This window comes from Lissotriton helveticus, chromosome 9, assembly GCF_964261635.1.
Source record: "Lissotriton helveticus chromosome 9, aLisHel1.1, whole genome shotgun sequence".
Taxonomy (NCBI): Eukaryota; Metazoa; Chordata; class Amphibia; order Caudata; family Salamandridae; genus Lissotriton; species Lissotriton helveticus.
The window spans coordinates 1258582421-1258596092 of NC_136070.1; the positions used below are offsets into that span (position 1 = coordinate 1258582421).

The 13672-nt window shown below is 49.6% G+C and overlaps 1 long non-coding RNA gene across 2 annotated transcripts in view; it reads left to right on the forward strand.

Moving 5' to 3' along the window:
* LOC144783474 (uncharacterized) overlaps positions 1–13672 on the forward strand; it is a 453048-nt gene that overhangs the window by 16551 nt on the left and 422825 nt on the right. The gene's annotated exons all lie outside the window — the stretch shown is intronic.

Consider the following 13672-nt stretch of genomic DNA (forward strand, 5'->3'; position numbering starts at 1 on the left):
CCCTTGGAACAAATATGTAATCCAGTCTGGAAAACGAGTCATGTACTGCAGAGAAATATGTGTAGTCTTTACGTGAGCCATGCCGATATCTCCATGCATCTGTCCAATCCAGGCCTGATGCCAGAGCATGTAGTTTGGTGGTGGAAACCCCCACCCCCCCTCCCCCATCAACCGCCCCGCTGCGCCACCTATCACTTCCCAGGTCCATAACGTCATTCCAATCCCCCCCTACTATTGAAAGGGTATCAGGCATGGCACCCCAGAGGGACATGAGCTTTTCCACAAGGGGCCACTGCAGGGGCGGCGGGGCATACACACTACCCAGGGTCACCATGTCTCCCCCTATCCTGCCCTGCATGAAAACATACCTGCCCTGTGTGTCAGCCCAGAGTCGATCATGCACATAGGAAACCCGACGGTGTATTAGGATTGCAACCCCCCTAGACCCTCTCGTGAAGCCAGAGTGGTATACCTGTGTGAACCCGAACCGTTGGAGGCACAGTGCCTTCGTGCCAAGCAGATGTGTTTCCTGAAGGAATAAGACGTCCGCCCACGCCCTCTTTGCATATTGGAGAACAGCTCCCCTCTTCACTTTATCTAGCACCCCTTGCACATTCCAGCTCAATATTCGCAAGGAGCCAGGGCCTACCCGCCCCTCCTGTCCCACAGCAGACATAGGACTGTATTACTGTATAGATTACCCGTGTCCTGGTGACTCAGCACGTACAACGCATGACCAACACATAGCAGCGTAACAAGCGCAAACAAACCCCCCAACCCCGACCACCAATCCCCCCCTCCACTCCCCACCCTGCACCTCCGAAACATGGAAGCACCTGTCGAGGCCGGACCTCAGCCCGGGCCCCAACTGGGGACTCAGGACCACCCCCTCCAACGGATCCCCAAGTGACAACCCATGTAACGGGGCTCTCACTCCCTCCCATCCACACCTGTTGGGTCAGGCTCCCAGCCCTTGTAAGCTGCGCACCTGAGCATCCATGATTACCATACATACAGTTTTATAGAACAGTCCCAGACTTCATGGCGTGTCCGATTGCTGTGTCGGCGCCGGATCCCCCCGGCGAGATGCAGAGCTGGAACATGAGCTGCGTCTAGATTTCGATCGCCTGCGTTGACGCTGCTGACTCCTGTGTCCCTCACGGGCCTTTCCACCTGGGCCGCGTTGACTCGGATTTTCACCGTTTCGTCCGTCCAGTGGAATACCTCCTCCGGGGTATCAAAGAACAGTGTGCGGGATTTGTAGATCACCCACAACCGCGCCGGATACAACAAGGCATACTGTAGCTTGAGGACACAAAGGTGAGCCTTGGCGGCTAGAAAGGATTGACGCTGCTGCTGCACTAACCGCGTGTAGTCCGGGAAGATGAGTATAGTCGCATTATCATAAGTGAGAGAGGCCTTCACTCTCGCTTGCCGCAAGATGACATCGCGGTCAGAGTAGTTCAGAAACTTGGCGATAATCGGTCGCGGGCGTGCTCCTACTGGGGGTTTCTGCATAAGAGCCCGATGGGCCCTCTCCACAACGAAACAGCGTGATAGCATGTCCGGGGGAACCCAGCCCTCCAGCCACTGGGCCAGAAAGTGCTCCACATTGTCACCCTCACAGCCTTCAGGAAAGCCCACGCAGCGAAGGTTGTTCCGTCGGGCCCGCCCTTCCGCGTCCTCGACCCTCATTGCCAGACCTTTTGTATCTTCTCCATGGATCCCCAAGTAACAACCCATGTAACGGGGCTCTCACTCCCTCCCACCCACACCTGTTGGGTCAGGCTCCCAGCCCTTGTAAGCTGCGCACCTGAGCATCCATGATTACCATACATACAGTTTTATAGAACAGTCCCAGACTTCATGGCGCGTCCGATTGCTGTGTCGGCGCCGGATCCCCCCGGCGAGATGCAGAGCTGGAACATGAGCTGCGTCTAGATTTCGATCGCCTGCGTTGACGCTGCTGACTCCTGAGGCCCTCACGGGCCTTTCCACCTGGGCCGCGTTGACTTGGATTTTCACTGTTTCGTCCGTCCAGTGGAATACCTCCTCCGTGGTATCAAAGAACAGTGTGCGGGATTTGTAGATCACCCACAACCGCGCCGGATACAACAAGGCATACTGTAGCTTGAGGACGCAAAGGCGAGCCTTGGCGGCTAGAAAGGATTGACGCTGCTGCTGCACTAACCGCGTGTAGTCCGGGAAGATGAGGATAGTTGCATTATCATAAGTGAGAGAGGCCTTCACTCGCGCTTGCCGCAAGATGACATCGCGGTCAGAGTAGTTCAGAAACTTGGCGATAATCGGTCACGGGCGTGCTCCTACTAGGGGTTTCTGCATAAGAGCCCGATGGGCCCTCTCCACAATGAAACAGCGTGATAGCATGTCCGGGGAGCCAGCCCTCCAGCCATTGGGCCAGAAAGCGCTCCACATTGTCACCCTCACAGCCTTCAGGAAAGCCCACGAAGCGAAGGTTGTTCCGTCGGGCCCGCCCTTCCGCGTCCTCGACCCTCATTGCCAGACCTTTTTGTATCTTCTCCATGGCCGCCATCGTCTTTTTCAATACGGACACAGCATCCTCCACCTCGGATATTCGGCTCTCCACGCCCGTGATCCACTCCACCGCATTCCTCAGGTCCTGGCGGAGCAGTGTGACATCGGCCCCAACAGCCCCAATCTTGGCGTCTAGCATGCCCCTGGACTGCGTTATGGCCGCCAGCAAAGCTGCATTATCCGGCGCAGAGGCCTGCGAACCCCCGCCACCAGTCCCCTGGCCCGCCTCTGTGAATTTGTCGAGGGTCCCCTGCTTGTTGTGGTCTCCAGCATGGGCCTGCGTCATTGTGACAGTGCCGGTCGCTCTAGGCAGGATAGCGCCCCACTCCAATTCTCACCACCGCAGGCACGGCCAAGAACGGCTTCACCAACAGGTAAGTCCAAAGGTCCCCACGCCGAGGGCAGCAGACCGCCCAGCCCCAGCGCCCAAAGTCGCAGGCAACCAGCCCACTGAACTCCACAATGTCCGGTAGGCCCGGGGCTATGTATCAAGGTGTTGTGCCCCCCCGCCAGGGGACCACAGCCAGCCGGGCCAAGCAGCAGTTCCATCAAGCCACCGACACATACACCACTTCACAAGTCCCAGGAGTCCATCAGCCTCCAACCGGGGCCCGATCTAGCCCCCGAGCTCCGCGGTCCCAAAAGAAGGGCTATCGTCAATGTGGCCAGATGCGGGAAGGAGAGGGAGGAGGGGGCCCCAGTACCCCACCGCTCCCTGCTTGCTCACTCCACTCACCGCAGCCCCGGAGTCACCACGTGGCCCACCAGGCCGCCACCGCCGTCTCGGCCCAGGGGCACAACTCGCCGACCTGCAGAGACCCGGGCCACCTCCACACTCCAGGTCCACCGAGGGGGTACGAGGATAGCACAAGATGGCGGCCGCTCCCACTATACCGCTCCGATGCAAGGCTTCTCCTGGCCCTCAAGGGCGCCGTCCCGCCGTCATCTGCACTCCGGCGGCGACCCTGCTCCCTCGCCTCTCAGGATGTCAGGCGCGCTCAGCCCCTGTGTAGCAGGGCGATCCGCGCCCCGTCAGGATCCGCCGCAATACTTCCTGGGTGCCGCGGAACCGGAGCCCCCGGTCGGAAGCGCGAAAATCGAGGTCCCGGCCTTGGGCCTCACCAGACTCCGCAGACTGCCCCTCGTTGCCGGGGCTCCGCACGTCTCCCGGCTCACCAGCACTCAGCCGCCGCCACCGGACAGTGCCCCCAGGCCCGGGGACCACACAGGAGACTTCTGCGCCCTCGTCGATGCTCAGGGCAAGGCTAATCGAACAGGATAGGTGACGGCTGGTCGGAGCTCTCGCTCTACACGACCGCCATCGTTGCCGGTCAAGCCACGCCCCTAGTTCCTGGAAACTTGATCGAGTCACTACCAGGTTTGATGAGAAAACGAGGAGAACTTACTGGGATCGTTGGGTGATTTTGGGCCTCAGAGATTTTCTAGAGAATTCCCTTGATCAATAGGGCAGTTAGGTAGAAAATAAAATTTTAAGTTTTAATACTTCTATGAAGCAATATGTTAATGCTGTTAATCAAAGAACCCTCTACATATGTGTGAGAAGTTGGCCTGATGTGCAGTGCTCACTATTCTAGTGATCACTATATATCAGTCCAAACAACCCTTATTGATGATTGGTTGTAAGTCAACCTTATAGACCAGCTATCCTAGTAGCATGGATACGAGCAGTCTAAGGCTAAGACTCTAGAGGGCGTGTTAAGCCAGCTGTTTTACCATCACATTACCCCTTGAACACCCAGTGAAAGGACACCACACAAGTGTTATGAAAATAAACAATGTATTTATTAGAATCACAACAACCCTGTACTCTTTATGAGGACAGGGTGCTAAGCACACAACAAAACTCTTACGAAAATACTTTTAAGTTAGCACGTTACACGAATGCCCGAGGGGCACGAAAAACCATATACGCTAAAAGTGGAATGCGAATTACTAGCAGGTAAGTAACAGTTCTAATAGGCTTTGGAATCGCTAGGACTTAACTAGGGAATCGTTAGATTACTTCTAGGAGACCTAGGGGACTCGGGTGCAGAGTGTGCACTCTCACGCGGGATGCGGGACAAAGTCTATGGAGGCTAGTAAAGGCAAAGTTAGTGTTCACGGGCGAACCCGACCTGGTAGGAAGAAAACGACAGTGGATCCTGACCCTTGGATAGTGAGGCTATGCTGGGACACCGGAGTGCCGAAGTTACCTAGCCCAGGGGCTGCAGCTGCATAGGTCTGAAAAGACGTCGGGGATCTCGTTGCCGGACCAGGAGCCTGGAAGGAAGAAGTTGCTGGCAGGCGACCAGTGAAGGAAAGTTCGTTGGATCCAAGCCTGGATCGAGGAAGAAGAAACCTGAAAGCAGAGGGGACCAAGTTCTTGAATCACTAGCCAGTGATTAAGTGGGCACCAGGATGGCACCGGGCGAAGTCACCGCAGTCAGGTGAGTGGGCGCTGCTGGGCTCTGCAGTCTCTCGGACCAGGAGGCGTTGTCGGCGACCAGGATGGAGGTGCGAGCTGTCCCACGAAGGATGAAGTCGTTGGCGTCGAAGTTACCCAGGATTGGGCAACAAGCCTTGGCTAATTCAAGCCCACGCGGTGGACTTAAAATGGCGTCTTGAGTGGACCAGGAGGGTCCAGGGCGCTCCTCTTCGGGAAGGGGGCAAGGGCCAGTCTGGAGCAACCAGACCAGCAGCAGAAATGTCGTCGGGCGTCGTCAGGGAGGCCACAAGCCAACGGGCTAGTAGCCAAACAACGCGGTGAGCAGCGGAAAGCAGAAGGGCCCCACGCAGATCGTGGAGATGCTGGGGGGCTGCACTTCGGAGCTGGAGCTGCTCAGAGTCGGGGCTTCTCGGACCCCAAAGCACTCACCAGTAGATTACTCGGCGGGCTTGCTGGAAAGAAGTCGTGCAGTCTTGCAGATGGCCGGTCCCTTGAGGTCTCGTCGCACCCACGGTTCTCAGCTGGGCTGTAGAGGTGGGTAGAGGTCAGAGGTGCCAGGGAAGCCGGTTCTCGTCGAGCTGGGCAGTCGGATTCCGGAGGAAGGACTTACAGCAGACCGCAGTGTTCTTAGATGGTGCCTGCGGATGCAGGGTGACTACTCCTTAGTCACAAGGGAGAAATCTTAGGAAGAAGTCTTGAGTTCCTTTCGCAGAAAGTAGTTTCAGGATTCAAAGATGATCTGATTTGGAAGGGGGCCAGTCTCTACCTTTATCCTGTAAAAAGGGGCTGGCACGCGACTAGGTCCTGCCCTATGGGTGGGACCAGGAGGGGGGTGGTTACACCCACTTCCTTGGCGGGCTTTTCCCCAGCACAGGGTCTGGAGTGACCCTGGAACTGGTTCCAGCCAGCCTATGCACAGTGAGCACCGGGGTGCCACGTGCAGTCACCTTCCTCTAAAGCCCTGCCTACCTACAATACACAAAACCCTGTCTGGGACGGTGCTGGCACCGCCCCTGGCAGGAAACCCTTTGTCCTTATCTCCTGCTCTGGGAGGACTCCCAGCAGCAGGAGGGCAGACTTGTGTCTCGGTGGCAGCATCCATTTTGTGGATGCTAAGGCTCTGTCTGACTTTTAACCGGGTTATAGGTTACAGGCATGTCGTGTCCCTCTAGAAGGGTGGAATGCTAACCCCGTCGCCAGAATTGGCGAGGGGTTAGTATTCCAATTCGTATGACACCTTACTCGACATGTTTTGATAAAGCGATACCAGAGTTGGCACATAACCGCGAGGATTATAATGCACTTAAGAGTATATGGTATGCGATATCATGGAAACGGCTAAGGGATGGATCCCGAAAGCCGCAGACAGGCTCAGCTCATGCTAGAGCACCATCTCACACGATTCCCAGCACTCTGCCTTCAGGATTGTTAAGGCCTGCTATAGGAGTGACTGATAGGAGATCTGTGTGTCCATTTTTAGGGTTAGATATAGGTATACTATATCTAAAGCAAAGGGTGAGTACACCACCTTGCCCCAGCTGTCGTGCAGCCAGTTGTGTCAGTTTTAGTTAGTCAATCCAGGGGTGGCATAATACATGCTTCAGCCCCTGGGAGACTTCTGGGTGCACCTCAGCCCTGGGTACAGGGACTTGGAGAGGGCCCAGTGCCAATTCAGTACCTAAGTACAATTTGGATAGAGAGAACAGCTAGGCTGTGGGTCTGATTAGCAGGCCCACAGCCAGGGAAAGTCGTAAACCAGTGCAGCAAAAAGCAAAAATCTGGGTGATCATAGGATTGCAGACCCTACTCTCCTACAATATGTTAAACAGGGAAAAAATGACCTAGTTAGGGAACAATAATTGGAATATGACCCCGAAAGGTATACCAGGGTCTTACTATTAAAAAGAAGGAGGAGTCGCCTGGAGGCTCGTTTGAAGAGAGAGGAGTGGAATAGGCTCTGGATTAAATTCAGGGAACAGCAGTTAAAGGTCAGACTGGATCCTTTTGGGCGCTAGTTGCAGATGCTTGTGGAACATGAGCTAGATTTTTCCCCTTAGCTCTAGAAGAATATAGATGGGTAAATTTAATTCAGGACCTATATGCTGTAAATCAGAGAGTTGTAAGCCAATTCCCAGGAAAAGGGGATTTCAATTTCCATGGTCCTCTTTCTGAAAAAGAGATAGAGTTGGCAATCAGTGGAATGCGTACATTGACCGTGATGGGGCCTGATGAAATTTCTATCTCTGTAATAAAACAAAATGGCTCCTTTTTGAGTAAAATCCTTTGCCCGGTTTTTAAAAGCTGCTATGAGACAAAAAAAACCTTCATGGACAGGGAGTGTTATAGTCCCACTTTTTTAAAAAGGGGACCAAAGCTTACCAGGAAATTATTGTCAGTGCTAAATGTTTATTAAACCAGATGAATGATTGGGTGAAAGCGCATAGAATTATTCCTATGGAGCAAACAGGGTTTAGAAGTAAGCATGGAACAATTGATTATATGTCTGCCCTGCAGGTGATAAATGAAAAATATTCTTTGACATGAGGGGGAGTGGAATATGCAGCTTTTATAGACTTCTCCACAGCATTCGACAAAGTTGATCATCCTTTGCTGTAGAGTAAGCTTTTAAGTTTGGGTATGCTGCGTACCCTTTTAGATCTAGTTCGTTCCCTCCATACTGATACCTGGTGTAGAGTTCTTTTGGGTGGGGATAGGGGTTTGTCTCATGCCATTCCTACACTAAATGGGTTACAACAAGGGTGCTTGCTGTCCCCTCATCTTTTCTCCCTGTTTATCGTGGACCTCCCTGATCCTTTGGCCCGAAGCGAGGGTATCTCTCTGGTAATTGAGGGACAGTCTATTGAGTTTATTAAATGCATATGATATAATCATTTTTTATCTTACCCTGAAAGGCCTCAATATAGGCATCTGCTGGCACTAAAACAATTTGCTGATGCCCACTATTTAAAGATTAATGTATTTAAAAGTAAAGCTATGAGCTTTTCACAGGAGGAAAAAGCGGAATATGGCACTTTTATTAGGTCCTTGGGTGATCAAAATCTAGAGATTGTGAGGTACTGTACTTTTCTAGGAAAGATAGTGTGCGGAAACTTTAGTGAAAAAGCTCAGATAGAAAATTACATAAATAAAGCCAATTCTCAGGCTAAATGCTTGGGCGCCTTTTATAGGGCTACAGGGAGAAGGCATCTTTTATTTTTATTAGAGGTTTATTAAGCTAAAATCGCAGCCTCTATGCTGCATGGAACAGAACTGATTGATGTGAAGTGTTTTATTTTAATGGGATGGAAGGCCGAGTCCTCAGAAACCTTGCTTCAATCTACTCAATGTTCTCGGTGGCGGCTCTAAGATTGGAAGAAGTGCCTTTGTTGAGGGTCTTACAGGGGGGGTACGCTGGGCCATGTGCATTGCGAAGAGTGATCAAGGCTCATTAAGGTCATCACGACACCCTTGCACCCTTGAAATTATTCTCAACTTGTAATTCGCAAATTGTGAATCGCAAATTGAGAATAACTTCACATTCATTCCTATGGGCCCTCTGGCCCATAGGAATGAATGGGAAAGTATTCCTTAATTGCGATTTCGCAATTTGCGAATCGCAATTAAGGAAAACTAAGAAATCGCTGAAAAATTGCGTTTTTTTTTACATCCATCCAATTTTGCAATTCTCAAATAGCGATTCTCAAAAAAATCGCTATTTGAGAATCGCAAACACGGATGTTGATACATCTGCCCCATGGTCCTTGGGTTTTTGCCTGGACAGGGAGGCCTGCATAAAAAAGGGGTTTCTACCCTGTCACAGATTCTTGCCTGATGAATAAAGTGCAGCCTTACATTTTTGGGAATTTGCCTCACAGTTTAAGATGGTTTTGGAATCTTTGAGACAGGGCCTGCTCCGGTTAAATCCCCTTTTGGCTAAATGGTAGGGTTCTTTGCCAGTTGGTCATTTGTGCCAAAATGACCCCCAAGATCTTAACCATGTTTTATTCGCCTGCCCTGCTCTCCTATTGCACCGGCGGAAGAGCCTGAGGCCTATAAGTATGCAGCTGTCCATCCTCTCAGCCCCAACAGTCTTACAGTCATTTTATGCATCTCCGAATGAAGGGGCATATTATCAACAACTACCGATATTTTTTTTATCGACGCACATCGCTGGATTTCATCGCAGAGATAACGTGCTATTAGCAACATTTATCTCCAAAGCGATAAAATATCCGGCGATAGCGGCGGAATGCGTGAAATCCAGCGATATTCAGGCATTAACGCTAATAGGGACTTAGCCTGAATATCCACCTCCCATCCATATCCATACTAATATTATAAAGAGAGAGACCAAACTTTTGAGGCGGGTAATCTCAGTAACCACAGCACCAATCGCAACACCCTATACAGCGTTGGAAAGGGCAGTTGCAGCAGAAGGACATAGTCTATGCAGAAAGCCACCATTTTTTTTTTTTGCAGAGTTTTATATAGCGCGAACTTGACCCCAAGTGAATCAGGTATCAGAGCACTTTACATGAGGACACACATTCATTTTTGTTAGGCATGGGGAGATTAAGTGATTGGCCCAGAATCGCAGGATGTTTGGCGTCGTTACCAAGACTAACCCTGGGCGAAGCACTACGCTACGCTCGCGGAGTTTGCGAAGTTTTTGCAACTTCGCACTACGCGAGCTGCACGTAGCACAGTGCGAACATGCGTAATGCAGCGGTCATTTTTTGCTTGTTCGCGGTCCTGACGTCATGTTCGCGACCGCGAGCAAGCAAAATGACATCCCGGCGAGATGCTCAACGCGAGGAGGTCAGGTTTCTCATTGTGAGTGGTTGCGCATGCTCGCGACCGCTCTCAATGATCAACCTGTTCGCGTTGAGAAAGCTGCCGCTCGAGTAATAATCTACTCGAGCAGCAGAAAACTACAGCTCGCACTGTGCAAGATGCCGTTTTCAATGATTGCACAGTGCCGGATGCTTGTCCGCACTGTGCAATCATTGAAAACGCATCTTGCACAGTGCGAACATGCTACTACGCAGCTCGTGTAGTGCTACGTGAAGTTCGCGTAGTGCGAAGTGCACTTCGCGTAGCTTTGCGTAGCGCTACTTCGCGAACTACGCCCACCCTTAAGTAAGATTCGAACCCAGATCCCCAGGTCCGAGGTCAAGCGCCTTAGCCGTTAGGCCAACTCCTCTCTACATTTAAAAGGTAAAAGAACCGTGCCAACAAAGTAGTCCCTTTTGGGCGTGTCTGCGTTGTGCTGTGGGCGTGTGCTGGGGGCGTGTGGTACGGCCATCACATCGTGGGCTGTGGGCGTGTGCTGGGGCGTGACAAACGCTGGGGGCGTGACAAACGCTGGGGGCGTGTGTCCGCCCTTCATGCCATGTGAGTCGTACATACAAGCGCCAATTACGTCAAGGGGCACGCTGGGGGCCTGACAAGCTGGGGGCGTGAGAAACGCTGGGGGCGTGTGTCCAGCCTTCATGCCATGTGAACGCAATTGCGCCGCATCAAGGGGCACGCTGGGGGGCGTGAGAAACGCTGGGGGCGTGTGCTACGTTCCGCCCTTCATGCCATGTGGGTTGTACATTAATCAGAAGATCGTCTGCTGTGGCCGTGTGCTGGGGGCGTGACAAACGCGTTCACCTGGAGGCCTGGTAAGTAACGTTACTGCAGCCTCTCCTGCGCGCTGTTACTGAACTCCCTCATTCAACGAAATTACACGCGCCTGCTACCATCAACCAGGGCTCTAGCCGGGCTCAGTCGGCGGATCAGTACACTAATTACACGCGCCTGATAACATTAACCAGGGATGCAGCTGGGCCTCAAGCGGGGGAACACGCTCCTGCTAACATCAAACAGGCCTGCATCTGGGCCTCAAGCGGGGGAACACGCAAATGAGCGTGTCTGCGGGGACAATTACTGCAGCCTCTTCTACTCGCTGTCACTCAACTCTCTCATTAAACGGATTTACCCGCGGCTGATAACTCATTCAACGACATTACACGCGCCTGCTAACATCAACCAGGGCTGTAGCCGGGCTCAGGCGGCGGATCACTACACCAATTTCACGCACCTGCTAACATCAACCAGGGCTGCAGCTGGGCCTTCTCGTCCCTATTCTAATGAAACAAAAAATGTTGTCTACCGCGAGATTTTAAAATAAATTGCCCTTGCCAAATACACACATTACACACATTCTATTTTATACCCGGACAACGTCGGGACGGGCTGCTAGTTGGATATGCAGGCTAAGAAGTGGTCTGAGCAGGCGTTAGGTTTTGGAGATATTCGCGCTTAGCGCAAATATTTCCATCGCTACGCCTGCGTTGATAATAAGCGATAGCAATGTTAGCGACTGCTTTCAGTCGCTAACAGCTTGGGTACGCCCACTTTGCATGTCATTAGCGATAAATATCGCTGACATGAAAGTGGGCCCCAAACCGCTCACTATCGCCTACAAGCTGTCGCTAACTGCCGTTAGTGACAGCATGCTAATAGGGCGATAAAATTATCGCCGCTTAGCGGCCGAAAACGGCCGCTAAAGCGGCGATAATCTCATATCGCCCGCCTTTATTAATATGCCCCCAAATGTTTTGTTCCAGAATTCTTAACTTCTTTAAGTGCTTTTTAAAGCTGTAACCATGATGTTTTCATCTGCATTGGATTGTGGGTGTCAATGCTACATTCCTGACTCTTTTAGTCACCGTTGCCTCGCTCTTGCTGCTGCTAATGTATTTTATGTAATGTATTCATTATAAAGTGTTTGCGTATTTGGCACTTGTGGCATGATAGTCACTTTATGTACTTTTAGTGCAATATATTGTTCTTATTCACCTATTTTTCTGGTTCTGCTGCTGCTATTGTGTTTTTATATAACGTCCTTTTTTTATAATGTCTATTTTGCACTAGCGACGATTAAGTGCAATACACTGTAGTAACCTGGGAAATTGTTTAACATGCAATTTTAAACATTGACATTTTATGTATTTGCTGCACCCACTCTTCGGGAAGCTTCTATGTACTTTTGTTTTTTTTTGTTTTTTTATTCTGTATTGATTTTTTTATTTTTTTAAAAATATTTTTATTGTAAGATAAAACAAAATTTTTCTTGGCACACAGCATATACGACATACACAAAATACATAATATATATACAGAAATTAGGTAAAACAAAAAATTACTGTCAAAAAAAAAAAAAATACTGTATATCCCTAGTCAAAACTTTTTTCCTTTATACAGCCTAAAAAAAAAAAAAACTATAAGAAGGGAAAAAAAACAAAATATTGTTAATTCATCCAGAATTTACATTTATTCTCTCTTTCCAATGGTAGACTGGTTCCCATATTTTCAGACCCAATCTTCTTACCCTTTTACCTTTCCTAGCATATATGCCCCTTTCAAGGTTAAAAGTCCCCAATAATAAAGCAATCCATTGTTGTGTTGTCGGAGGTAAAGGATCCCGCCAGGCTCTAGCAATTAATAACCTATACACCGCCATTGCTAAAAATAGAAATTCAGGATAATCACCATCAAATCCCCTAACCCCTAACATAATTATAGCTGGTGTTAACGTCACATTCAAACCTAATGTATGACCCAAAAATCCTTCAATTCCTTTCAGTAAAATACCTAATTGTGGGCATTGCTCAAAAATGTGAATACTATCTGCTGCCGGTGCACTGCAGCGAAAGCAGGTAATCCCTGTGATCGCACCCCATTGCGCAATGCGGTCCGGTGTATGGTAGAGTTGGTATAAGGTTTTGAAATGTTGAGATTGGAGCGGGGCAGAGCACAAAACAGAACATCCTAATTCCAGCGAGTCCAGGAAACACTGGCTCTGTATCCCTAATTTCCCTGCCCATTTATCACCAAATTTTCCAGTGTCATCTTTTTTTAGTTCTACTAAACTGGCATAGAAATAACGGATAGAGCCCCCCCGCCCTGCTCTATAGATTCCATAAGATTAACTTTTCCAAATCCACTTTCTCCTCCTTTTTTCTTACTGAAAAAGCTCCTAATCTGCAAATGCTTAAAAAAACTATGTCTTGTTATATTATATTTTGACATCAAATCTGAGAATTGTAATATATTTTCATCTAATCCCAACAAATCTCCTATCTTTTTAATTCCTTTCATATCCCATTCTGCCATTATAGCATCGGAAAAGATTGAAGATGGTAGTGTTTTATTCCTATATAATCTGGTATATCTATTGTATCTACCCAATCCACATCTTTTTGCTACTGCTGACCATGATTTATACGCAGCCATAACTGTCTTAAAGCGTGTACGTTTACAATAAGAAAAATCAGCACAGTTTAAGAAAGCATTTGCGGAGTCTGACCCCATTACCAGAGAATATACCATAGTTGAAAAGGATTTAACATTCAAATCTAATTCACTTGCTCCCAGCAAGCCCTGGGTATATTGAAGTACAGAGGCCCAATAATATAACCTAAAGTCCGGAACCCCCCAACCTCCACTAGCCCTTGGTAAAGTCATAAACTTATAAGCCCTTCTGGTCTTTCCATATGACCATATAAATTTATTTAGAATTGACTCCAGCTTATTAAACCAGATTGATTCAAACATAAGAGGTATCGTGCGGAAAAAATAAAGGAATTTGGGAAGTATAAGCATTTTGATTACATTTGTGCG